The sequence below is a fragment of the Pseudorca crassidens genome, chromosome 4 (genome assembly GCF_039906515.1).
Source record: "Pseudorca crassidens isolate mPseCra1 chromosome 4, mPseCra1.hap1, whole genome shotgun sequence".
NCBI classification, from domain to species: Eukaryota; Metazoa; Chordata; class Mammalia; order Artiodactyla; family Delphinidae; genus Pseudorca; species Pseudorca crassidens.
The window spans coordinates 18,166,387-18,194,090 of record NC_090299.1 but is presented as its reverse complement, the minus strand read 5'-3'; the positions used below and the strand labels follow the sequence as shown (position 1 = coordinate 18,194,090).

At 38.7% G+C, this 27,704-nt stretch overlaps 1 long non-coding RNA gene across 1 annotated transcript in view; it reads left to right on the top strand.

Annotated features, from left to right (window-relative positions):
* LOC137223425 (uncharacterized) overlaps positions 1-15,508 on the top strand; it is a 50,149-nt gene extending 34,641 nt beyond the window's left edge. Inside the window, exon 9 of the long non-coding RNA XR_010942867.1 lies at positions 10,771-15,508. This is a non-coding gene — a long non-coding RNA (uncharacterized lncRNA). The remainder of the gene's footprint in view (positions 1-10,770) is intronic.
* The last annotated feature ends 12,196 nt before the right edge of the window (positions 15,509-27,704 follow it).

Genomic DNA, 27,704 nt, shown 5'->3' with positions numbered 1-27,704 from the left:
GAAACTAACAAAACGTTGTAAAGCAACTATATTCCAATAAAATTTTTTTTTTAATCCTTAAAAAAAAAAAGAATTGTGAAGTACGCCATGTTTATCTAGGATTTCAATTTGGGGGGAATCATACATTTGGATTATCTTTGTATGTCCAAGGGACAGATGACATGCTGGGTAGTTCTGAAGGAGAGCTTTTAGTTTATGTATATTTTCTTAGAGCAATAGGTAGAAACCAAGGAAGGACTCTTTTGGCTTCTTCCAGTCCTAAATGTACTACTCAAAGTTGATGAAGAGAAATTTTTAGATTTAGTTTTGAACATTAATGTGAAGTGTGTATTTTGTCACTGTGGTCTGTTAAAGTTTACCTTTATAAACTGGATAGTAGGAGGCATAATATTAATAAAAATGTATGTTAAAGAATAGTTCTCTTAAACTATTTAAAGCTATTGTTTAAATTCTTACCGAAGGCTCTTAAATATCTCATTCAGTGTTTGAAATTCAGCTCGAAATTAATTTAACGAAACTGTGATTTGAGTTGCTCCCACTACCTTCCAGAATGATTAATACATGCCTGTAACAAACTTATTTCCGGTTGGAATTTGCTTGTTGAGTTTCCACAGCAGAACATTTTGTCTGACATAAGTAAGGATTTGGTCGCAATTGTTATCTACTGAAGAATTTATAGAACACATAAAATTAAATTCTGTTGGCTAGACTGTTACCCGAAAGAAAAGTATATTTTATCTTGAAGACCTTTTTTTTTTTTTGAAGACCTTTTAAAATTTCTTTTTTTGTTTGATTTGTATTGCTAAGTTTATGCCTTTCTAAGAAGAATTGTATAAGACAGATCCTCTTAACGACACAAACATACCTATGCCCACTGTGCCCACATGTGCAGATGTGTTTCTCTATTTCCAGCATGTCCATGTGCACATGCAGAATTCTCTTATTCTACATTATTAACACATACATGTTTTGTTTCTATTTGCCTATGTACTTGCAACCTTAAAGTATGATTCATAAATAATTATCTGCATGCTCAAATTTTTTAATAAGCATTGTTAAGTTTAACATGTATTTAAATTTTTCCCTAAAATTTCTAAAAACACAAAATGTTTGACAAATAGTGCTAAGTAATCGATAGATAAAGTAAACATTGAGTTGCCTGACAAGTAGGATTCCCCCACCCCAAGTTTCTTAACTTTATACTAGAATGATTTTAAACATATGTGGTTATAAGCTTATCAGATTTCCAAAAATGAGCCTTCTATGAAAATCACACTGGGCTCCTCAGCTGTGTTTTCTTTCATTATTTATAGACAAATCGAAAACAAATGTTCTTTAAGAAAAAGTACAATGAACTGAAACCATCTGTCAGGATGCACTTTTTCTCTAGAATTCATCTGTAATACAGACGTGTAGTGAACCAGAGCCTCAGTCTCATGAAATCATACCATATTTAATGGTAGTTTTAGTGTCAATTCAGAGACAAAGTGTTAATGTCTGTTGCAACAAGACCTAAATGGCTCATTTAATTCAGTGAAGGTTATGATTAAAAAAGCCAGTGAGATGGGGGCAAATGCAAATATTTTCATTTTGGATATCTTAATTTCAAATATATTTGAAAAAGAAGACAATTTTTGAAAACTCACTTGAAGTAATTTAATGAATATTATAAAAATAATTCTGGATGTTTCACTCCTACAGCTATCGTAGGCTACTGAATAGCCCACAGCTATTGAATGCTTGATGATAAAACAAAATCACAGAAAAGGTAGTCAACAGAAAATCTCAGAAAATATATGCATAAAATGTTGGCTTGCTTACTTGTTCTAAACATAAAGAGTTATTTTATGTAATAAAAACATTTTACTTCATTTAGAAAAAGCATATTAAATTAACAGGAGATTATTTTTATATTGAATATTTAGTCTATTAAGACCTATGTTTTTTGTTTTCTTTTTTTACTTAAAAAGTATTGTCCTTTCTGGATGTGATACTTTGAGAAGGACATAACATCACTTATATAAAATTCGTGCCAGGAATGCATAATCTGAGCTTAATCATGAGGAGACATCAAACAACTGTAAATAAAGACCATTCTATTAAAAAGAAAAGAATAAATTCTTCAAAAATGTCGATGTCATAAAAGACAAAGAAAGGTTAAAGGAATTTTCAAAATCAAATGACACTAAAGGAACATGACAACTAAATACAACACCTAACCTTAGACTGAATTCAGTTCTGAAGGAAAAAAATGTTATAAAAGACATTTTGGGGGCAAGTGACAAATTTGGAATACAGGTGATAGATTAGCTAGAATATTGCATCAATGTTAAATTTACTAAAGTTGGTAACTGGACTGTGGCTATGTAAGAGAATATCCTTATTCTTGGGAAACACATACTGAAGCGTCTAGGGTAAAGGTCCATGAGGTATGTAATGTAGTCTCAAACGGTTGAGAATGATAAAGAAAATGGGGCAAAATGTTAACGATAGGAGGATCTGGGTAAAGGGCATATGCTGCTCTTTGTACTATTGCAATTTCTTTGTAAGTCTAAATTTATTTCCAAATAAAAGTTAAAAATTACCTTACTTGGAAAAGAATTTCTGGGGAACATGAACTCTTTTTTAGATAAATGCTGTTGTAAAAATACCATGCCTGCAACCACTAGGTGTTATCAAACATTGGTTGAATGAATCTATGACTGAAGGAAAGAATACAATTGGCATGGTTTGAATTAATATAAATTTTGGTTTTAAATTCCATGGTAACTGACATGAAAGAAAAAGCAGAGTGCATTGATACAGTCTTTCAGTGACCAAAGAGCTTATTGTACTATACACCTCCTTTTGTTATGCTGTGAGTTTCAAAGGATCTCTCTTTGTCATTTCCCTCAGCTGGTCATCAAGTCCTGAAGGAGTCTAGTAGCCATCAAATTTCTCTCCAGGAGATATGTATAGATCCTTTTTCATATGGTCACATCTTCTTCACAATTTTATCAAAAATTTGTTTGCCTATAACATATCTCATGAGTGCAAATTTTAAGTATTTTTAATTACATCGGATTTGCCACCTGAGAAACCCAAAGTCCTTCTCCTGGAAAATAATGGTAGGGAGTGTTGTCCCCATTACAAGACATAGGAAATAAAGGGCCACTCTACCTAGTTTCCTACTTTATTTTTGTTTCACCAATTGCTCCATGCTCAGCTATCTCCTCCCCATTTCTTTCCTATTTTTTCCTTGTTTGTGGTAAAAATCACTTTAAAGATTCAAACACATTAAAATATATATTTTATGCATTCTATAAAATCAGCTTTAATTAATGATGAAAGGGCTGCAGAATGAGAAAATATTGTTGGCTTTGCCCATGTGATTCAATTTTTTTACATGATTGGATGGGCAGACGGCAAGACATAGTCTCTTCTAAAGCTTCCTACACAAAATGTCTACAGATTAGCAGTGTCAGCATCAAGTGGGGCCTTTTTAGAAATGCATAATGTCAGGCCCCAGCCCAGATGTATTCAATAGGAATCTGTAGTTTAGCAAGAGCCCCAGGTCTCCCATATTCAGGAACACTGATAAAACTTCAAAGATATTCATTTAAAAATGTTCCTGAAGAACCTAGAGGGTCCAGTGACCTGCATTGCTAACAGCTGTCTCATTACTGGGATCACTTTGAGAAGAATAAAAATAAAGGCTCTTGTATCTCCTTCACAGAACCTCTCTTTTTTTCTGATTGTTATCATTTTCTTCTTTCTAAGACTTCTCAGTCTTTTTAGTTCTTCTTTCTTTTCACATAAATTATTTTCGCTGCTCATCCTAATCTTGATGAATGTTTTTTTTCCTAGACACAATTATCTTGAATCCTTTTTCATTACCTGCCCACATAAGCACTCAATGTTATTTCTTTTCCACTGTGGCCAGAAAACGTTTGCTGTAAGATTTAAACTTTTTGAAACTCATTGAATTATATTATGGCTCAGCATATGGTCTATCTTGGTGACCATTCTATGTGCTCTGGAAAACAAATGTGTTTTCAGCAGTTGTTGGGTGTAGTGTCAGTAAATGTTAATTAGGTTAATATGATTGATTGTGCTATTTAGATAATCTCTACCCATCATGAGTTTGTTTATCTATCAAGTATACTGAAAGAGGAGTATTAAAATCTCTGAACATGTGGATTGGCCTGTTTCTCCCTTTGAGCCTGTCAGTTTTTGCTTCATGAATTTTGGTGTTCTGTTATTAGGTGCATACGTATTTAAGATTGTTATGTCTTTTTGACAAACTTCTTTTATTATTATATAATATCCTGCTTTATTTCTTATAATACTCTTTTTCTTGAAGTTTACTGTGTCTGATATTAATATAGCCACTCTAGCTTTCTTACATTCACTATTTGTATGACTTTTTAATTACCTTTTATGCCCGAGTTATCTATTTCTTTACATTTAATATGTATACAGTTGGATTTTGCATTTTTATCTGGTCTGACAATGTCTGCTTTTAAATTGGGGTGTCTAGTCCATATGCACTTAATATAATTATTGACATGGTTGTAAAGACTCTGGATTCTCTTATCTTTCTGTAAAGTATGTTAATTCTTGTGTTTGCAGGCAGTTCAGTTTTGGCCAATTACCTTGAACTTGTATCTTTGGAAAGTTTAAAGTATATCTGAAGCTCCTCTAATTGGTAAAGCTTAATCTCTGTCTTCCCTACAGATCTTGCCTAGGCTAGATTTTAGGTTGGTTAAAGCAGGTTTACAGTAGGTTTTACTAAGACATGGACTTCCACTGTTTCAGATGAATTCCAAGGGTGTTAATGGGGTGTTAATTAGATATCTCCATTCTGGCAGGGCTGGGGCTTTCACATCCCCCATCAGCTTTCAATTTCTAGTATCTTTGTTTTGTTCTCAACTCTAGCAGCTGCTATCTGGTAAGCCTTGAGTGAGATCACTCACTCACCCTGTGTCTACAACACAACCCTCAAACAGACTCATTGGAGACTCCCACACAGACTTCCAAGGCCCTCCTTCTGCACAGCTCCCTCCTGTCCAGTTGCCTTGCCCTGAAAATCCCAGCCATTCTAGCTGCCCTGAATCTCTGCTCTCTGCTTTCTCAGCTTAGCCAAAATACCATGGTCTGCTTGGACTCCCTTTCTCTTCATTTTGGTGAGGAAATTTTGAATATTCCCTCTGGGATTACTGTCTTGTACTGCCTGTTGACCATTTCCTGGAAACATTTATTTTGTTCAATTTTATAATTATTTTGGAGAGAGGAAGAGCTATTTTGATTCTAGTTACTCCATCATGGCTTAAAGCTCCTATAGTTTTTATATTGAGGAATAGAGAGAAAAACTCCCTACCCTGATGGTTATTTAAGGATGAGTGACCAAAAAATGGCAGAATTTTGTTCATTAAAGCTCATGTTTGATGTCTAGAGTTTAATAATTATAAGATAATAGAAATAATAGCTTCCTGTTATTAAAATGTATATACTCCATTTAGGATTTGAACTTTTCAAAATTATCTTTTAAGCATGTTCTAATATAGGTAATGTTCTATCTAGGTTATTTTTACTGGTGCCCTCATTAATTGTTCTAGAAATATTATTTAATAAAGAAAAAACAATTAAATATTTTAAATTAAACATGAGAGTTTCTATAAAGGCTAAGGTCATTCTTTTGTGAATAAAGGTGTGCTGTAATTGAATGTATTGCATTATGCAATATAGATTGCATAATGTTTCCAACTGGGTAAGATACAGGCCTTCTGATGCCAAAGTACCTAAAAACCTCTCATCAAATTATTCTTCCATTGGGCTTACCTGGTGGCGCAGTGGTTGAGAGTCCGCCTGCCGATGCAGGGCATACGGGTTCGTGTACCGGTCCGGGAAGATCCCACATGCCGTGTAGCGGCTGGGCCCATGAGCCATGGCTGCTGAGCCTGTGCGTCTGGAGCCTGCGCTCCGCAACAGGAGAGGCCACAACAGTGAGAGGCCCGCGTAAAGCAAAAAAAAAAAAAAAAAAATTATTATTCCACTGTTTCAGGGAAGATTTTCAGCCTCACTGTGAAAATGGGTCTGTTTAAGAAGCCAGCTCCCCCTTCCTTCACTTCCAGGATTTTTATGTTTCTAAGGAGAACTGAAAAACCTGGTGTAAGTAACTGGCATGGACCTAGTATGAAGAGTTCTGAATCAATAAATTACTGCCTAACTTTGATTTCCGACGCTAAATTTGAATTAAGACTATTGCTCAAGGGTCTCTGCAGAGACAAATAAGTAGAGGACTCTTCAGAAGGCTGGCTTTTATTTATAAAAGTTTTTCAGGATAAAGCTGGCTGTGAATGAACTTACTAAAAAACTCTCTAGCCTCGCTGGTAATCAAAGATATGCATATTAAAACAACAATGGGATACTATTTCCCTGCTAAACATAAAGACAAAGAGGTTATACATGTTAGTCTTAGAGCAATTGAGGGTGAAGTGAAGTAGGTAGCTCTGTTTGGAGTGTAACTTGGTATACATTTTCTGGAGGGCAACAGACAAAAAAGAGTTTCAAAAATGTTTATGTTCAAGAATGTTCATCACACAGTTGTTTATAGTAAAGAAAAAACTGAAACAACCAAATGATGAGGGACTATTAATATTTTCAGAGAATATTAAGTAACATGGGGAAATGGTTTTGGTACAGTATTTGTGCTTAAAATAAGCAGGATCTAAAAATTGTTTAATTAGTATTTTGATAATTCAAAGTAACATTTTAGGATATTATATACAGCTATCCATTACCATGTGCAATGCAGATCTATATATATCTATATCTTTAGATAGATATTTTTAAACCATAGGGTTTGAAAAGGATTTATTTGTTTTTTAGCAGGGAATACTCCAAAATATTCAGCACAAATAATAATCCATTCGAAGGTCTCTAGGGATGGAAATTCTGTAACTGTTTGTAGTGGTTTTTATCTCCGATGGTGAAGAATGTTTTTTTCTTAAGTTTAACTGAAATCTCTCTGATTTAATTCAAATCCACATCCTCTTGCTCTGTCTGGTCTTCAAAACTGTAAGAACATTTTTTGACATTTTTCTTTCTTAAAGGAAAATGTAGAGACACAAATAAAACCACATTAGACATCTCTTTTTATCAGATTAAATATCTTTATTATAATATTTTCCTCATTATTTAGCATTTACCATTTTGTAAACATCTTTTTCTCCCTTTAATCTGCTTTGATCCTGTACATTCACTGGTAGCTCGTACCTTAAGAAGGATTAGGAACTTGCAGTAAAAAGAAATTCATATACTTGTCGTGAACCCCTGTCCCCTCTACTCCTTCACATTCATTTCCTGCCTTTGCTGGGACATTGAAGACTTTAAGGGAATCGCAGGAATAGTTGCAGTAATAACAATTTGGTTTCTTTTAAATTTCTTGTTTATCTTGGATAATGTAACTGTCTGAGGGTGCAAGGGATGGATTTATAGTTGCTGGAAACATGCCACATGGCAGCACTGTGCAAGGTGCTTTACATGTGTCACCTCCAGCAATTCTACAGCACCCCTGCCGAGTAGTGATCCTTGTTCCTATATTAGGAAAAGGACATTGAGACCCACACAGCTTAGGTAATTTGCCAGTCAAAGAGCAAGTCTACATCAGACTGGATTTGATCTCAGTTCTCTCCGAGTTCGTGCTGCTGCATAATGCAGTTTTGTTTTGTGATTTTAGAGAATAAAAGCTCAGTTGGTTCTTTCTTAACCTGATCTGGCATATTAAAATTAGCCTTTTTAGTATATAATTAAAGCTTTCCATTAGACAGAATTTACTTTTTGTTGACTTGGTTTACAGTGAGTTAAAACTCCTAAAACAATGATAGTTTTCACTTTACTTATTTTGCCATATGTCTCTCCTGGTGGTTACATATTACCTAGTTACCTACAGCCGCCCTCCATGGCAAATGGCAAACTACGGACCAAGGATTTGAAATATAACTTCTAGAACCGCCTGGCTGTGGATCCATCAGGATGGTCTTGGTGAAGTTCAAGGTCAGGGAGGTCACAGATACCAGAGCTACAGAATTCTGCAAATTGTTCAGAAGGGGGACATAGTGGTGAGGATGGCAGTGAATGATGAGGTCCCTCCCAGGCCACAGCACCTCTTCCTTCCCTATCTTTAATCCCCTTTACTGAGGATGACACCAAAGCTGCAGAAAAAGTACTTTAAAAATTATTTTATAAAACTTGTTATTATGAAAGAATTAGGCATACAGAAAAGCATAGATAGTGATACAATATTTGTTGGCATTCTAGCATTCTGCTTAAGAAATAGAGCATTGCAAATACAATTGAAACCCTTTCTGTACCCACGCCAATCCTGTCCCCATCTCCCCTCTTTCCCCAGGGGTAATATGTGTTTGAGATTTACGTATGTTAATAATTATAGCTTTAATTCATTCACTTTCACTGATGTGTAGTTTTCCACTCTATGAATATACTGTAATTTATTTACATTTAGGAGACAGCGGTAAGGTTGGTGGGGGAATATGTGATTAGATGTGAGTGATTTTCTAGTTTTATTTTTGTTTTGGGAGATGGGTTAAACAGATGTTTATTACATTATTAAAAATAAGTAAATGAATATAAGCTGAACAGGCATCATGGACCAAGGATCATGATTAATCCAATTACGATACACCAGATTATGAAAAAAAATGACAACTGTATTAGTTTGTTAAGGCTGCCATACAAAGGACATGGACTGGGTGGCTTAAACAACAGAAATTTATTTTCTCACAATTGCGGAGGCTAGAAGTTCAAGATGAAGATGTTGGGCTCCCCTGGTGGCGCAGTGATTAATAATCAGCCTGCCAATGCAGGGAACACAGGTTCAAGCCCTGGTCTGAGAAGATCCCACATGCTGCGGAGCAACTAAGCCCGTGAGCCACAACTACTGAGCCCATGTGGTGCAACTACTGAAGCCCCCATGCCTAGAACCCGTGCTCCGCAACAAGGGAAGCCACTGAAATGAGAAGCCCGGGCATCGCAACAAAGAGTAGCCCTGGCTCGCTGCACCTAGAGAAAGCCCACGCACAGCAATGAAGACCCAACACAGCCATAAAAAAGAAAAAAAAAAGATGAAGATGTTGGCAGGTTTGGTTTCTTCTAAGGCTTCTCTCCTTGGTTCGTAGATGGCTGTCTTCTCCTCCCTGTGTCCTCCCATGGTCTTCCTTCTGTGTGTGTGTGTCTGATTCCTAATCTCTTTTCCATATAAGAATACCAGTCATACAGGATTAGGGTCCACACTAATGACCTCATCTTAACTACCTCTTAAGGACCCTGTTTCCAAATACAGTCACATTCTGAGGTACTGGGAGTTAGGACATCAACATACGAATTTGGGGACACGTAATTCAGCCCCTAACAACTATTATAGACAATGCTTCAAAGCAAAGTTCTCCTTGTACACGTAAGTGCAAGTTTCCCTGGGGAATCCACTTAAGTATGGAAGGGTGAGGTCATATAACAGAGTACAATTTAAGTGGATGGTGATGTTTGCAGGGTAAAAGTCTGAAAAAATAGTGATAATCGTAGCTAGTATTTTTCAAGTGACAATAACTCTATATTATACAAAATTTTATTTAATTTTTACAACATCTATTTGAGTTAGGTGTTATCATTATTCCCATTTTACCAATAAGGAAACCGAGGCTTAAGGAAATGAAGTAATCTTTCTAAGGGTCCAGAGGAACCAGCGATAAAGCTGGGATTCTAACCCAGGTCTGTTTGATTCCAAAGCCTGTGCTTTTATACACTGTAGCTTCATCTGAGAACACACACTCACACACACACACACACACCACACACACTGCCTCAATGAAGTGTTGCCCTGCAGCACAGTTAGCCACTAGTTCAGAAATCCCTTCGTCGAGCTGCACTACGTGCGGCTGGGAAATGAATGACAAGCGCGTGAGAACAGCCCAGGAAAAGAAAGGAGGTACAAATTCCCTGAAAAACAACTCCCAGAAAGGCACATCTGTGTTGATGTATAAAAATAGAAAAGGGTAGAATCCTTGTGGCTGTGGAGCCCTAGCCTAGCAGCAGCAGCACGACATCCTGTGACGTCAGGAAGTGGTGGCGGAAGTCGCTGCGAACAATGGCCACAGATGCCAGCCGAGGAGAGAGCACTGCTGGGGGAAGACGTGTGTGTCACCCGGCAGCTGCGGGGCGTGCACAGGAAGGAAGTGCAGGACCCGCGGCATCACTGGCCTCCCTCCGAGCGCTGTTGTGAGCACCAAGCGACCTCAGAAGTGCAGGGCGCTCAGCACAGGTGGTTTATCGTCGTTGTTGTTATGCCCTTCATGTGGCCCATTTCCCGCAGACACACAAGACAGAAACAGTAGCCTCTTTCAAAGAGGAGGTAAGAATTAGATTAATCAGCCCCCCATTAACATCCCACTGTGGAGGTGTCTGCTCCATTCACCTAATGACCCGAACCTTTGCATAACTTGTGCAAATAGCTCCTGGACAGCCCTTGGGAGGGAAACGCGCTCTTTTTTTTGACTTCTATGACATGACAAATCCGAATATGCTGGTCTTGGCACCCTGAAACAAGCCGGCAAGGGAAATTCAGATTTCACGTGACACACAAGCAAAAGTGATTTTCGGTAAATGAAGATTCAATTCTTAGGGTGGGGATACTAATAACACAGGTCAAGTGATTTGAAAAGACTTTTACTCTCTTTTTTTGTTTGTTTTCTCTCACCCCTTCCATCTCTTCAGCCCACCTGGAATTTCTTCCCTTGAATAGTTCTAAAGGATCCTAGAATGAGAGGCAAGAAAGATGAGGTCGTCGAAGCCATCTTTCTGCTGCGGAGATATTCCCGTGGTACAATCTGTGATGCTTTGCCTAGCGTGGCTTTGAACAATGTGGCTTTTATCAGATGAACGGTCATGGAGGTGGAGGCCTGTGTTTCTGTCCAGAGCAGGTATGGCCCTGGGAGGAACGAGGAAGAGGCACACCTCCCTGTACCGGCCCGACCTGCTGGCGGGAACTCAGAAAGGCAAAAGGGTAGTGAGCAGTCCACTTTGATCTGGTTCGCTTTCAGGCCCATTGCTGTGTGGTTGTGTGTTTGTGCACTGGGGGCAGGGCGACGGTAATAAATACCGGGGAGAGTTTTGCAACACATGCCTATCAGCTGAGCACTGAACAAACTTTTTTACCAGTGGCTGTTTCCCTGAGGCTGCTGACAGTTTGTTCAACTTGTGTGAAGACATTCCTGAAAAAAAGGAGCATTTGTTCAACTTATATAACTGCTTTTTCTATCATAATACTCAAGCGGTCCTTCCAGGCCCATGTCCTGTTGAATAGAGTCCAAGTGAAACTTTCCTTTCCACACTCAGAAACCTGACGACCTGTTTCAATTCTGCCCGATAGCATAGCTTAAGGTTTGCTTGCGGTCCTTCTCCGGCCCTCCCATACACCCAGATTTTGTAATGACATTCCTCCTTCCTCTTGTAATTCTATCTAATTGAAAAAAAAAAAAAGCCAAATCTTATGATTGAACAGTCTCTGCAATGTATTCTTAAATTGTTTGTACGTGTAAAATGGATATATTTTTAAAGCATACAGGATACTGTGTGATTCTGGAATTGCAAGGTAGGAGTTTAGCTAGAGGAGTTTGGGAGGTATCACCGTGTGTGCGTTGTAGGGGACACTGCTGCTCAGGAATATGGGGGATTTGCCTCCAGGCACTTCCTGCCCCCGGTGAAAGAGTTACATACAGCATGTGCAACTTCTCATGTTTGGTGGAACTTCTTTTTTTCCTGCCCACTTCTCTTTTTGACAAAAATAGGTTATGCTTTGATTTGTCTCTATTTAGAGGTTTTCAATTCAAACTGGTTTAAGGCATTATAATTGAATACAAGTTATCTGATAATCATTATTCCACCTCAGTGATTCCCAGTACTTCTAATTCTGTGGCCTCGTAAGATTTCCAATTCACCAAGGCAAGCTTGGCCGGTAGGGGAGCGACTTACACTGGCTGTCTTTTGTTTAGGGGTATACAGTTTACAGTGCACCTTCACATAGGTGTTCTCACTTGCGTTACACAGAGCTGACGAATAAGCAGCACTGGTGTCACTAGATTCATCTGACAGATGAGGCCACAGGGCTCTGGGAGGCCAAGGGTTCTGGCCCAAGTCGCAGTGGGTAAGTCGCATAGCAAGGCTCCTTTCCCCCAAAGCATTTATTGCTGAATCGGCGCTAGTTTCCACTAGTGTTATGGTTGTTCCCATGTGACAGTCACTGTGCTTCGTGTTTCATGCACGTTATTTCAGTCACTACTCACTGCTACTGTAAGAGTTGGCATTAATCATGACAAAAGAGGAATATGAGACTCGTGTCACCCAGTCTTCTTCTTGGAATCAGCACCTCTGGCACTCTCTAACCTCTAGCACTCTCACGGACATCACCCTGTGTTTCACTAAATGTTCAGACCCTTTCCCCTTTCCATCATCTTGCTTTAGGATAACATAGGTGACAGAAAGTGAATGCATCGGCACAAGACGTCAGTGGAGGAGATTTGGTTGCCACAGGGATGCACAGTGAGGAGCTCTGAACCGTACACGTGGGAAACCAAGCACTGGGACACCGATGCAGCCTGGGATGAGAAGCGAGGAAGACACGAGCCGTCTGTGGGCAGTGTGGCAGCTCCCAAGGGGGAGAGGCCAGTGTGAACCCCAGAAAAGTCAGGGTCTCAGAGCCGCATGGCTCTGTGTTTATAATACCCTGAGGTTATTGAACACATTGCCCGGAGAAGCCTGTTCCATAAATCTACAAAGGGAAGGGCCGCTCTGTTCTCAATTGGGGGTAATCTTTTTTAAAAATTTGTATTATTTTTTCAATATTGTTGCTACTGCTCTACCCTTGGCATTATCTGTGAGCAATCCTGTGGACCTGGCAGACGTCGGGACCAACTTGCATTGGGAAATGCCACAAGTGGAAAATTTGAGTAAAAAATTTCAGGAAAATACAATAAAATATTCCTGAGAGTTAAAATTAACCGTGGGGACGTCCCTGGCGGTCCAGTGGTTAAGACTCTGCACTTGCACTGCAGAGGACACGGAGTTCGATCCCTGGTCAGGGAACTAAGATCTCACATGCCTGCATGGCGCCTCCCCCATCCCCCCCAAAAAAATCGCTTGAATATGTGTGGCTCATATTCTTAAGTTTAAAGTTAAGTTTCAAAGGGTGTCCCTTATAACATTCATATAAAAAATTACCTCTTTTTTTTTTTGGCGGTACGTGGGCCTCTCACTGCTGTGACCTCTCCCGTTGCGGAGCACAGGCTCCGGACGCGCAGGCTCAGCGGCCGTGGCTCAAGGGCCCAGCCGCTCCGCGGCATGTGGGATCCTCCTGGACTGGGGCACGAACCCGTGTCCCCTGCATCGGCAGGCGGACTCTCAACCACTGCGCCACCAGGGAAGCCCCCCAAAATTACCATTATTTTTGAAAGCTTCTATTTCAAATGATATTGGGATTTTAATATTACTTCTAAGGACTGTGATATATCAGAGCTACTACTGGCTCTTACATGTCTCAGCTTTTCCTATAAATGGGAATAAAAAGATACCTGCTAAGAGGTATGGATTCATTTTAAGTTATTGTTGATGCCCAACTAAACTATCATCATGAATTAAAATGCATTATTATTCAGAAATATTGAAAGCTTAATAAGCGGAACGAGCTTGGTATCTTAAAGACTGACTGAAAATCAATTGTCTTATGTGATTTGTCAATGTGTCTTATGTGTCTTATGTGAAAATAAACCAGTCTCTATGTGACTGGTTTCTTTTTGTGCTATAGGAAAGTTAATCTGTAATCACTAAGATGGAATGTTCCAGAAATAGACACTGTTCATGTATGTAGGGGCAGGGTAAACTCACACTCCCTAATTGAGTGTACAAGTCAGGGTTTGGCCAGGAAAACAGAAACGCCTCTTTGTGTCCTAGATATAAAGAGGTTAATTGAGAATTAGGAACTTACACAACTTTTGCAAGAGCTGGGGCTGGGGATGGTGAGGTGGGGTGCACCAGTGCGGAGCTTGTAAAGCTGCCCTCGAAGGTCAGAGGAGTTGACACTGAAGCCCACTGGAGCAGTTTTCAAAAGCTTGTCTGCAAGCTGCCGTACTTCCTGGGAATTTCTGAGACACTCTCACTGTGTCAGTCTGTTGGGCCAAGTGGGTGGTTCTCAAAGGCTTGCCTGTGCATTTGTGTGCAAATGCCTCCAGAGAATCAGAGAGCTGGCTTCACCTTGCACATCTATTCCAAGCCCTCTCCAAAACTGCAGGAAGATTCCGGGGCAGTTCCTAGGCTTAGAAGCGGTTGGTGGTGGTGCCTACTTCTCTAAACTCTTGCAGAAAAATAAAATTTGATATAATCACAGAACAAAAATAGACCCTGGCATGAGTTCATTCCTTCCTTCCTTCGTTCATTCAACAAAATGCGCTTCGAATAGTCAGGCTATGTGTTGTATGCTTGGAATACTTATTGTATAGAGACAGACTTAATCCCTGCTTATTCTAGTTGGGAAGACCATTAACATGCAAGTAACCCCCCGCAAAAAAATAATAATAGGTTTTGATGGTGTGAAGGACATAGGTGCTGTGGGAGGTGGCATTTTAGATTGAGTGGTGCACTTTCACATGATGCCTTGTATTGGGCTTATCTGGATATATTTCTTACTTCCTCTGTGAGGTTTTAAGCCCTTGGAGAACAGGAAAACTAGCCTACTTATAATTTTACTCTACAGGTCTTGCATAGGAGAGTAGGCACAAGTAATATTAGTTAGACAAAGGTGGGGCACAGTTCAGAATTGCATACAGCATCAGGAGGTTCCGGGCGAATCAGATGGGTGCAATGTTTTAGTTTTGTGTGTGATTCACCTACTTATGAAGACAAGGGTTCATGGTAGGGATTGGTCACATATTCCTCTGATTCTTTTGTCAGTTACCTGGGATCTAAGCCTTAACACTCTGGTTCTCAGAGTTCTGATAAAACAATCTTCCTTTGAGGGGATGAACTCCTCCAGTCTAACTGCCTGAAGGGGGCAGAGTCAAAGGTAACAGAAACTATCAGAAGATAAAACACGTTGATTAATATGTTACACTAGTATTCCATTACACTGGCATCCTAAAAGATGCAAGTGAAAAATTAAAGCCTGTCACAAATTCAGGAGAATAAATATTTTTCTTTGAATTATTCTGATTAAACATCTATATCCTACGCAGCAATTGACATGTAGGTGGACTAATTGTATACCTCTCAGGAGAACGACCCATGGGGCGAAACTTATAAATAGCACAGACGTAGGTTTGTTCAAGGTTACCTATGGAGGATAATGTCAAAAGCCCACATCTTCCTGAAAAGCAGATTATCTAGTGAATTATGCTAATTATTTCTTCTCACCTCTTGTTTGCAAATGTAAATGAGATTTATAATCTCTTACTCTATTTTATCAAAATAAAGGCAATCAGAAGGAGAAATATGCCAAGTTAAGTTTCTCATCTCTTTGGCTATCTCTCCACAGAAACATATCCCCAATCATCTCTTCTCCCTGTGTTTGATTCTCCCTGGTAAGAAAGAACCCGAGATTGATTGGGAAGAGTAAGTTGCCAATTTTGCTGCTGTCTGTAAACAGATTGTTAAATGTGGCTGGTTAGAAGGCAGCTAATTCTGGGGACCGTTCTGTGGCTCACCATTTCCTCTTCTGCTTCCCAATCTCCCCAAAACTATTAATGGCACATTTTGCCCCAGCCTGTGTTGTATCCAATGATAAACAGATGGATCTCAGCCACAGCATGAAGATGGGAAATCTGTTTGGGACAATATGTTTCATATTTCTACCCAGCTGCCTCCTGCTTCCGTCTTCATAAGGTCTGCTAAAAATTTAAGATTTCTCATTGTGATCTGTGGAGTGTTCTCCACACCCCCCTTCCTCCTCTGCCACTATAAATTATTTCTTCAGTAGTGATTTATGTAGTGTCTTTAAGGAAGAAAGTCTGTGACAGCAACACAAAGAGAGAGATGCTCCGGATGGAAAGCCACACGACCTCCCCCCATCCCACCAGGGTAGTGTCCCGGAGCATTAAACCATAGTTTTCTTTGATTTTTTGACTGTGAAAGAAAAAAAATAAAAACTTATTCCCTCTCCCACATCCTTCTCCTCAATTCAGACCAAAGTGCATTTAATTACCTCTCAGTGTCATGTTAAGATGGGCTGATAATTATTACAGAAAAGATCAGCTTAGACAACAAGAGCAGTGTTACCCGAGTAGGCCCTTGTGTCAGGGTCTGCATGTCTCTTTCAAGCATGTTGAACCATTTAACCTATCAATTTGGCTTCACTTAATTTGTCTCTACTAAGTATATGATGGAAGTACTATGGTAAAGAAACATTTCTAGGGGATTTCAATATTTGAAAATTATGAATTGCTGTGTTTTTATTTGCTGTGACAACCTATCAATCAAAATGTTTATTGAGGGACTTCCCTGGTGGCGCAGTGGTTAGGAATCCACCTGCCAATTCAGGGGACACGGGTTTGAGCCCTGGTCCAGGAAGATCCCACATGCCGCGGAGCAACTAAGCCCGTGCACCACAACTACTGAGCCTGCGCTCTAAAGCCCACGAGCCACAACTACTGAAGCCTGCGCGCCTAGAGCCCGTGCTCCACAACAGGAGAAGCTACCGCAGTGAGAAGCCCGCGCACCGCAACAAAGAGGAGCCCCCACTCGCCACAACCAGAGAAAGCCCGCGCGCAGCAACGAAGACCCAACGCAGCCAAAAATAAAACTAATTAATTAATTAATTAAAAGAAATAAATAATGTTTATCGAGTGCCATATGCTGTTGTGAAATCTACATCACACTCTGGAATGGCAGTGATCACCTAGCTATCTATTAGATTCTTTTTTTCTGTGATGTGTGCAAAGCCCCACCCCTGCTTCGAGTTTAGAGCAGTGTTGAGCACACTGTAAGCAATTTTGATAGGGGAGTGTCTTACAGTATGGAGAAATAATCTTACTTTACAGAGATTAATACGAGAAGCTGAATTTCCAGTTCAGGATAGTGAATAAACATGGAATTGGCACAACGGGAAATAGTTTCAAATAGAAGACTTCAAATGTGGTGAAGTAGAAGAGCTGTTACCTGAAGAAGGTCAGATGATTGTCTGTCAAGTAGCCTCACAAGGTGGGATTGACTTTCATAAATTCATAACGATGTGAACTTGTAGGATCAGAAACTTGACTTTATCACGGAGATGAAAATGTGTCCTTTCTATAGAAGCTGACTCATCTGTCAAGCTCATAGAGACTGATGTATAATCACAATGTCAGTTTATTAATTTAGATGAAGAAATAACTTGCAGAGAGATCCAGATTCTCTTTATAGGTAGATAGAGTTTTGTCATGTGATGCTAATAATACCCAGTTAACTTAAGCCACTGCAGATGATTTTTATTACTTTGCAACCAGATGTAACCTTGATATTTCTTGTTCTTTAGTCAAAAAATGTTTCTCTTGGATCTTTCCTCTTTCATATGGATTTTCAGGTCAGCTGAACAAGTTAAATGCGTAAAAAGAACAATCTATTGTGATTTTTAAATTTGCATTGCATAGTATTTAAAGATTAATCTGGGGAAAATAAATATATTTCTGATGTTGGGTATTCCCATCTATTAACATTATATATATATAAATATAAAATTTTAGATATATTAGGTATATATATAAATACAGATATATTTTCAAAATCATCTTGTCTTTCGATAAAGTTTTCAAACTTTTTCATGTAGGTCTTCCTCATCTTTTGTAACATTTATTACAAAGTCTCTTAAATCGTGTTTCAAAAAATTACATTTCTTTACTATTTATTGTTGGTGTATAGGAATGAAATTGATTTTTATACATTGTTACAAGTAACATTGCCATCATATTAGTTCTGATAGTATATTCTATATCAGTTTAATAGGGTATACATTCTCTTAAATTTTCTATATAGTCATATCGTCTGCAAACCATGACTATTTTTTCCCTTCTGGCTGTGGTAGGGACATTTCTAGTCCATGCTTGTGTCTAAGTTTTCAAATTTAATTTTTCATATTTGTCTCTTCAGATTAAAAATCTCTACTGTACCTGTAATGTCCCCTTTTAATGTATTTCTAGTATCGACAGTTAAGACCTACATGTCCTTTTAAGTATCTACCTTAGCTTATCCTGCATGTTTCGATATAAATGACAGTACTTTTTCTTCAGTTCTAAGTACAATTGACCTTTGAACAACATGGGTTTAAACTGTGTGAGTCCACTTATACGTGAATTTTTTTCAAGAAATATATTGAAAAAATTTTTTGAGATTTGTGACAATTTGAAAAAACTTGAAGATGAACTGTGTAGCCTAGAAATATCAAAAAACAAATTAAGAAAAAGGTATGTCATGAATGCATAAGATATATGTAGATACTGGTCTATCCTCACATAGGCATGCGTGAGTGGTATTTAATATAAAATTAATAATGTGTTAGTTTTCTTATTTTACAACTTTGCTTTCAAAGAGTTACATTACCATGCGGTATGCCTCTCCCTCCCTCCCTCCCTCCCTCTCTGTCTCTCTCTCTCTCTCTCTTAACTGGAGAAACTGCATTATCAGCCTATCATCACAGGTAAGTGGTTTTAAAAAAACATGTAACAATGTTTCCAATACTGTATTATCAATATGACTGCTATACTGTATGGCATAAAACTTTTATAATGATTTGTTCATTAGTGTATAGGCTAGGCTACCATGAAGCAACCGTATTGATTCCACTAGGCAGTCATATTGCTGCTTCTTCATTATCAACTCATGAATCATTATACCTGTAAATAAATATGAACTTCTTTTTCACATTATCTTTTCATTTTTGATGTCTAGTGTTAGTAATATGTATAACATCTGCAGTGTTTTGTATCATATAAGACAATACTGATGTAGGTACTGGCAGACAACTCATCTTGCAAACAGACAATTCATCTTGCAAACAAAATGAACTTAACCGTATCGATAAATACAGTACAGTACTGTAAATGTATTTTCTTTATGAATTTCTTAATAACATTTTTTTTCTCTAGCTTACCTTATTGTAAGAATACAGTGTATGATACATATAACATACAAAATATGTGTTAATCGACTACTTATGTTATTGGTAAGGCTTCTGGTCAACAGAAGGGTATTAGTATTTAAGATTTGGGGAGTCAAAAGTTATACCCGGACTTTCGACTGAGTGAGTGAGGGTTAGTACCCTGAACCTCCACATTGTTCAAAGGTCAACTGTAATTTTCTAGTTTGCATTGTGATTTCTTCTTAAGCCTGTGATTTAGAACTATTTCAACCATGAATTTTAAAAATCACTTTTTTATTCCTCTAATTTTATATGTCTTCAGGAACTATGGTCTACCAGATACCAAATCTTTCTTATTAGTTAAGACTTACTTTGTTGTTCCATGTGAAATCACATGTTCTAAATATTCCATTTGTACTTGAGTAAAAGTTTTGTTTTTCAATTGGCAGATGTGGTGGACTAGATGTTCATAAAATTTTTGATATCCTTATAGATTGGTTTTTAATAGCTTTTTTGAGGTATAATTTATATACCATAAAATCCATCCATTTAAAATTGTACAATGTGATGATTTTTAGTAAATTTATGAAATCATGCAAATATCATGATAGTACTTTTAGAACATTTCTCCTTAAAAATATCCCTCCAGCCCACGTGCAGTGATCTCTGTTCCCATCCTGATTGATCTGTGTATCCTTCATCCACCAGTTTAAGAGAGGTATGAATGTAGGGTGGTTTTGTCAATTTCTCTTGTAATACTGTAAATTTTGTTTTACACATTTTGTGGCTGTTAAGTACATACAAACTTAAAATTATTATATTTTGTAGGCAAAAATTTCACTTAACCATTATATAGTATCTATCTCTAAAAATTCCTTTTTTCTTAAAGCCTATTTTGTTTGCTATTAACCTAGCTACAACAACCTTCTTTGGATTAATATTTACTTGGTATATCTTTTTCATCATGTTGGTTTAAATATTCATGTCTTTAAATTATGTCTGTTGGAATCAGCATATAATTGGATTTGGTCTTTTTGTCTAATTTGATAATCGCAGTCTTTTAACAGGTTAAACTGTATACATTCCATCTGATTGTTGGCATATTTGCATTTATTTCTACATATTATTTTATGCCTTTTATTTACCATTCATTTTTCTTTCCTTTTCTTCCTTTCCTCCCACCCCCTTTCCTTTCCTGCCTTTTTCACTTGACTGAACTTTTCCCCCAATTCTCCACCAAATCTGGTTTGGAAGTGATGCCTTCTATATACATACATACTGTATATGCATATATATACTTGTGTGTGTGCGCATATGTGTGTAGGCATATAAATGCATGTGTGTGTATGTATATAAAATCCTTGAAAAGCCTACTTTTACTTAAAGTTATCATCATGTAGCCTTTTAGTTCCATCTTGATTTTTAGTCTTAATCTACAAAGTATTTTTAAGATTTACACACATGTTTACCATTTCCTGGCATAAAACTATCTCTTGCATCTTATTTTTTCCTTCTGAGTTCAATCACTTCTTTCTGAAGTACACATTTTAGAAGTTTTTCAATGAGACTGCTAATAGTAAAGGCTTTGATTCTTTGTGTGTCTGGAAATGTCTATTTCATCCTTACTATTGAATAAAAATTTGGTTGGGAATAGAATCCTGAATTATCTGGTATTTTTTCTCAGCATGTTGAAATTATATTCCATTATCAGTTCATTTCTTCTGTTAAGAAGTCTGATAAAAGTCTATTTATCATTCCCCTACAGGTTTTTTTTTTTTTTTTTTTTTTTTTCGTTACGCGGGCCTCTCACTGTTGTGGACTCTCCCGCTGCGGAGCACAGGCTCCGGACGCGCAGGCTCAGCGGCCATGGCTCACGGGCCCAGCCGCTCCGCGGCATGTGGGATCCTCCCGGACCGGGGCACGAACCCGTGTCCCCTGCATCGGCAGGCGGACTCTCAACCACTGCGCCACGAGGAAAGCCCCCCCTATCAGGTTTTTAATATCTGCTTGCTTTTATGATTTCCCTTTATCTAGATTTAATTTATATTTATTTACTCAGTTCAACACTCACCATGCTTTCTGAATGTGAGAATTTATAACATTTATCCATTCTGGAAAAGCCTTAGCCACTATGTCTTCAAATTTTACCCCTCCCTCATTCTCTCTTATATTTCTGGAAATCCTAGGATGAGTTTTTGCATTCTATATTCTGTGTCTCTTAAACTCTCATATTTTTAAATCTTTTTCTCTCTGTTGAATTCTGAGTAGTTTTTTATAGAGTCTTGTTATTTTAATGTTTTAAATTGTTTATTTTATGTCTGTAATCAATTTAAATCTATTTATTTAATAGTATCTTAGAGTTTTCCATTATTTTAATTTTGCTGTTTAATTCTGTTGCTTGTTGTGTTTGCTGACTCCCAAAGGTGATAGATTCCTTAAATATTTTGTGATTGTGAATTGTGTGAAATCATTTTCAGTAGGGCTCTATCTATGTGAATTTTATGCATCTTGAGTTGAGGGTGTATTTCTCCATAGAGTTTATATTTCCCCTGCCAGAGATTCCAGGGATTTAAAGGCTTGGGGGCAATTTGTATGTTAATTTTACGGTTTGGGGTTCTGAGACTATATTGGTAGTATACAAAACCCAATTTGTAGTTATGTGTGATGTAGACTAATGGTTATTAATATATGGGATAGACCTTCACCCCCAGTTGAGCTAAACAGGTTATCTGCTGGTTAGTGGAGTTTTTAATCCACCCAGATTTTCCAGCTAGTTTTATTATCTTTTTTTTCTCCTTTAATCCAAACTCCCACACTGACTGTTTCTGCCTGGAGGCAGAGACCCTTATTCACATTGCCAGCCCAAGAACAATGATGGGTCTGGATGGCCCATTGCAGTATCCCAATTGGTCAATCACCGTGTATCAATAGCTTGACCCTTCTTCCAATACTTCCAAACATGAGGATGCTGTTTAATTCCAGAGTAGTAGCCTCCTGGCCATGTTCTAGCCTGTGGCTCCCTTCTCCCATTCAATGATCACACAACACCTAAGATTAGTGTCTGACTGAATAAATGGGGACTGTAGCCTGGCCAAGTTGACACATAAAACTGAACATCACAACTATTTCCACGGGAGAGCTTGTAGGACATTACATTACCAAAGCAATTCAGTATACACTGGTAAGCAGGCAGTAGCATCACTGGGAAACTTAGTGATGTCTCTCTTCTAAAGGGGAGGCTTAATGAGAGGAGATGGCTTCACAGAACTGGATTCTCTGAGAGCAATGAAGATGACAGGATCTAAAATACTAGAGTTTAAGTGGTGATGCTGAACAAATCAAAAGCAGGGTGGTTGCAAGTATAGAAGAGTGGCAAGATCAGGGTGGCGTCCAAGGGCCTGCACCCACAAAGAGCAATGGAGATGGTTAATACAACAGGGCATTCCAGGGCCAATATCAATGGAAAGTCAACAAAGATATGCTTAATTTACAGAAAAGAAATTAAAGGTGAATAATTATGAGGCTGAGGGGAACCACTCCAATAAAAATTACAATCCCTTTGCCAGTTTCCAGACCTGAGCCAGTTTTTTGACTTCTAACCCACTGACTATATGGGAGGACAGGTCTCCAGGAGGAAGCACCCTGCAACAAGATGGCAAGACTACGTAGAGTGATTCCTCCTCGTTCTTCCCCAATAGTCACGTCCTACTTAGGAAACCATACACTGAGGCAAGGGAATGCCCAAACCTCCCAAGGGCTGTTTTATACAGGATCCACGTTGACCTTGACATCTAGGGATTTGAAGTCATCATGACTCTCCTGTGAGAACAGGGGCACATAGTAATCAGGTAATATATGTGCTGGCTCAAATCTGACCCGCAGTGAGTCCAGTGGTTCCATGGACCAACTAATGATCATTTTACTGGTCCCCAAATGTGTGATGTGCATGGCCATGCTTGGTAGTTCCTTGGTCTATGGGGTAAAATCTATTATAGTGCAGAAGGACAAGTGGAAGGCTCTGAACTTACCACCTTTTCCGCCTCAGCCACAATATAGCATCCCAGGAAAAATGGCAGAAACTGATCTGACCCTGAAAACGTAATGGATGCAGGCGGGTGGTCTTCGTTCTACCTCCATTCATTTCACCGGTCTGGCCCTTACGATAACTAGATGGGTCCTGCAGGATAACAGTTGATGTCCACAAACCAAACCATGTAGTAGCCCAAATTGCAGCTGCTGTGTCAGATGTGGTACCTTTGCTAGAGCAAATTAACACTCCCTCAAATATGTGGTACATGGCCATTGATTTGGTAAATGTGTTCTTTTCCTTCCTTATCAGAAAGAAGAATTAGAAACAGTTCACACTTTGAATGAACAGTATAGTACAGTGGTGCCCGAAGGCTGTGTTGACCTCTCACCCTCTGTTATAATACAACTCAAAGAGGCTTGGACCATCTAGACATCCTTCAGAACATCACACTGATTCACTCCACTGCTAACATCAGCTAATTGGACTTGATGGTCAATAAGTGGCAAGTATGTTGAAAATCGTGACGAGAAAAATTTCCTTCAAAAGATGGGAGATAAACACTACAGTGATTCAGGGGCTGGCCTTGTCAGTGATATTTTGAGGAGTCCAGTGGTCTGGTGCGCGCTTAAACAGCTTAATAGTTGTACCAAATTCAAAACAAAGGACAAATTATTGCATCTCACAGCTCCCATCACAAAGAAGGAAGCCTAATACCGAGTAGTTCTGATTGGGTTTGGAGGGATCATATTTCACGTCTGGCAATGCTGCTCCTGTCTATATATTAGGTGACCCCTAAATACCTCCAGCTTTGAGTGGGATCTGCAGTAGGTCCAGGCTGCAGAACAAGTGGACCTTGCCATTTGGACCATATGCTCCAGAAGACCCTGTAATATTGGAGGAAGCTGTGGTGGGAATTGCCCTTGACTGAAGAGAGCCCTTGCCCTGACTGAAGATGCCTGGCTCCCTTGCATCAACTCAAGACAATTCTGAAGAGCCACCCTAGTTTCAAAGCTTCCCCCTAGAGTCAGCTGAGGCCTTAGATGACACTGAATGGAAGCCCTCCTTTGTCCTCTGCCTAGTCCTGTTTCCGTTTTTCCCTCCACAGATGTTGATCCCGAGAGCACTCCCTAATAACTCCCTACATGCTAACCTCCATTTCAGAGTCAGCTTCTCGGGGAAACTTGAAGCAGGAGTAGATGCTAGCTGCTGCCTAGAAGAACCAGATCTGCCACTGTCCTTGCCAGAAGATCTGATATCTGTGTGTATGGCCACCACCTCACACTGCTTACTTCTACATCCAAATCTCAGGTTGGGGTGACTGCTTGGAGAAACTGTAGTTAAAGAGACTCTTGTAAATTTAGTATTTAGCCTTCCATCCTAGAAAAGGGTTGGAATGGGTTTCAGTTGGGTGAGACAATTTACAGTATCTGCCAGAGTCTACCCCTATATTATTAAACACCTATTTATCCTCCCATACTTAAACATCCAAATGATAATAGCAAGAGCAACATGCTCCTGACCGACGGAATGCAATGATTTCTCTTACAAATGCACCCTCATCCTCTCCACAAAAGGGGGAAGGAAAAAAGCCAATCACCACACCTACTCTGAGTGATGTTCATTTCTACTTTAATTCAGTCACAATCCCATTTGCTTCCTATAGCATAGGAGATAAATTATAAAATTATCTATCTAAGAAAATGGGGAAAGGGAGATGGATAAAAAAATTAGGAAGAAAATAATGAAGTGAAACCATCCTCTTATTTTTCTTTGGTCATAAGTTTGTTACCAACTTTTATACTTTCTTTCCCCTACTAATCATTCCATTTTTCTATGCTTTCATCTAGCATCTCATCTGGTTGGAGTCCTTTCTCTGGTGCTCCAACCATATTTTTCATGCTTGAGAACTCTGAGGTCTTGGTGATACTGCTTATATGGGGTTGCTGTAGTCTTTGAGGGATATTTCTTTCTTTTTAATTGTGGTAAATTATACATAAAATAAAATTTACCATTTTAACTATTTGTAAGTATATAATTGTAAGTATATAATTCAATTAAATATATTCATAATGTTGTGTAACCATCACCACTATTTCCAGAACTTTTTCATCATCTCAAACAGAAACTCTGTACCTATTAAGCAATACCTCCCCATTCCACCCTCCAACAATTGCCCTTAGCGACCTCTGTCTTTTGAATTTGCATATTCTAGATTCTTCACATATGAGTGGAATCATACAATATTTGTTCTTCTGTGTCTGACTTATTTCATTAGCATAATGTTTTCATGGTTCATCTATGTCGTAACAAGTATCAGAATTTCATTCCTTTTTCTGGCTGAATAGTATTCCATTGTATGTATGTATCCATTTTATTTATCCATTCATATGTTGATGGACATGGGCTGTTTTCACCTTTTGGCTATTGTGAATGTTGTTATGAATACGGTGTACCAGTAACTGATTCCCTGCTTTCAGCTTTTTTGGGTATATACCTAAGAGTGGAACTGCTGTTCAACTTTTCGAGGAGCTATCAAACTGTTTTCCACAGTGGCTGCACCATTTTACATTCCTACCAGCAATGCATGAGTGTTCCAATTTCTCCATATCCTTGCCAATACTTGATATTTTCCATTTTAAAAATTATAACCATCTTAATAGATGTAAAGTGGTAATCATTACACTTTTGATTTGTATTTCCCTAATAACTAAGGATGTTGAGCATCTTTTTCACATCTTCCATTAACTTTTACCACATGACTAAAATGAACCTTAGAGGATATCCTGGGTTCAAATGTGCCCCTCTCTATGCCCATTGTGTAGCAGCTATCTTTTTCCCCCTTTGGATTATGGAACAATCACTCCAACCAACATGACACCCGAATTTTGTCTGTTAATTCAGAGGTTCAGGAACTCCAAATGGCCATGTAGCAGTCTCAACTTCCAGTTTGATTGGAATATTGTTATATCCTCCTAGAAAATAAAACATTCTATCTTTGGTTAATAAAACCTTTAATCCAACAAAAATAAAGTCAAGGAGACTGGAAATAAAAACATCTTGCAAATGAGTCATTAGCTGTAACAGAGGGAGACCACCCCATTTTCCATTCCATTTTTATTGGAGCCATGTGTCCTGGCTACTGAAGGAACAGTACCTCTACTAGCTGAAAGAGTATACCACTGCTTGTACAGCAGCTCCCCAAGTGCACAAAGCATCTCCCAGACAGTACTGTGACTGAGTCTTTAATAAGCCATACCACAATTATTATTTTTAAAAGTAAATTTATTTATTTAGTTTTGGCTGCATCGGGTCTTCGTTGCTGTGCACGGGCTTTCTCTAGTTGCGGTGAGCGGGGGCTACTCTTTGTTGTGGTGTGCAGGCTTCTTATTGCGGTGGCTTACCTTGTTGCAGAGCATGGGCTCTAGGCATGTGGGCTTCAGTAGTTGTGGCATGCGGGCTCAGTAGTTGTGGTTCGTGGGCTCTAGAGCGCAGGCTCAGTAGTTGTGGCGTATGGGTTTCGTTGCTCTGCGGCATGTGGGATCTTCCCGGACCAGGGCTCGTACCAGTGTCCCCTGCATTGGCAGATGGATTCTTAACCACTGCGCCCCCAGGGAAGCCCCACAATTATTTTTATCTGGCCAACTATTTGGGGGTGGAGTAGATAGTGAGAACAGTGAATCCTATTGGCATGTGACCATTGTCTTACTTTTTTTTCTTTTTTCAATAAATTTACCTCCTTGGTCAGAAGCAATGATGTATGTGGGATACCATGCTGGTGAATAAAGCATTCACTTAACAGATGTAAATGATCACACAAAGAAGCAATTGCAGGCAGGGTGGACAAATCAATGTACAAAATAAACATCTGTGAGGACAATAATTATGCACTTCATGATGTAAGGGATTCAGTGTAACTGGCCTTGCCAGGTGGCTGGCTAGTTCCTTATGTTAAAGTGGTCCTATTAGGGGCTCAGCGTTGGTTTCTGTTGGTTGGAGATTGGAATAGCAGGAGATAGTTTAGGCTTGGCGGAGGAAAAACCATGTTGTACCCGTATATAACCCCATACATACAATCTCTTATTTCATAAACCAACTAAGCATGGCTGAGTGAAGAGAACTGAGAAATATCTACAAAATAGGTCATCTTAATGACCTGATTAATGAATGCTTCCTTTGTAGAAGAATCCATTGTGAATATTGACATTGAACACAATTATCTCCATTCTCTTGGTATATATTCCAAATGGTCTATCTATCTGACTCTTTCCCAAGTCCCCTTGTTACCAATCTTCCAAACTTGTTTTTTCCCATACATCTGACCAAACTATTAGCTATGTCCATCATTTGAAGAGATTTCTACCTCCACTTATTTCTCCTAAGAGTCAAAGTGCACAATAGGATGTACTGCCCAAAGTTCTACCCACTTGTAAGCATTTTCCATCCTCTGTATTTTTGAGTCAGTCTTGGGTGAGACTGCAGTAGAACATTTACAGCTTGAGTGAGCATACTTATAGGACCTTCTCT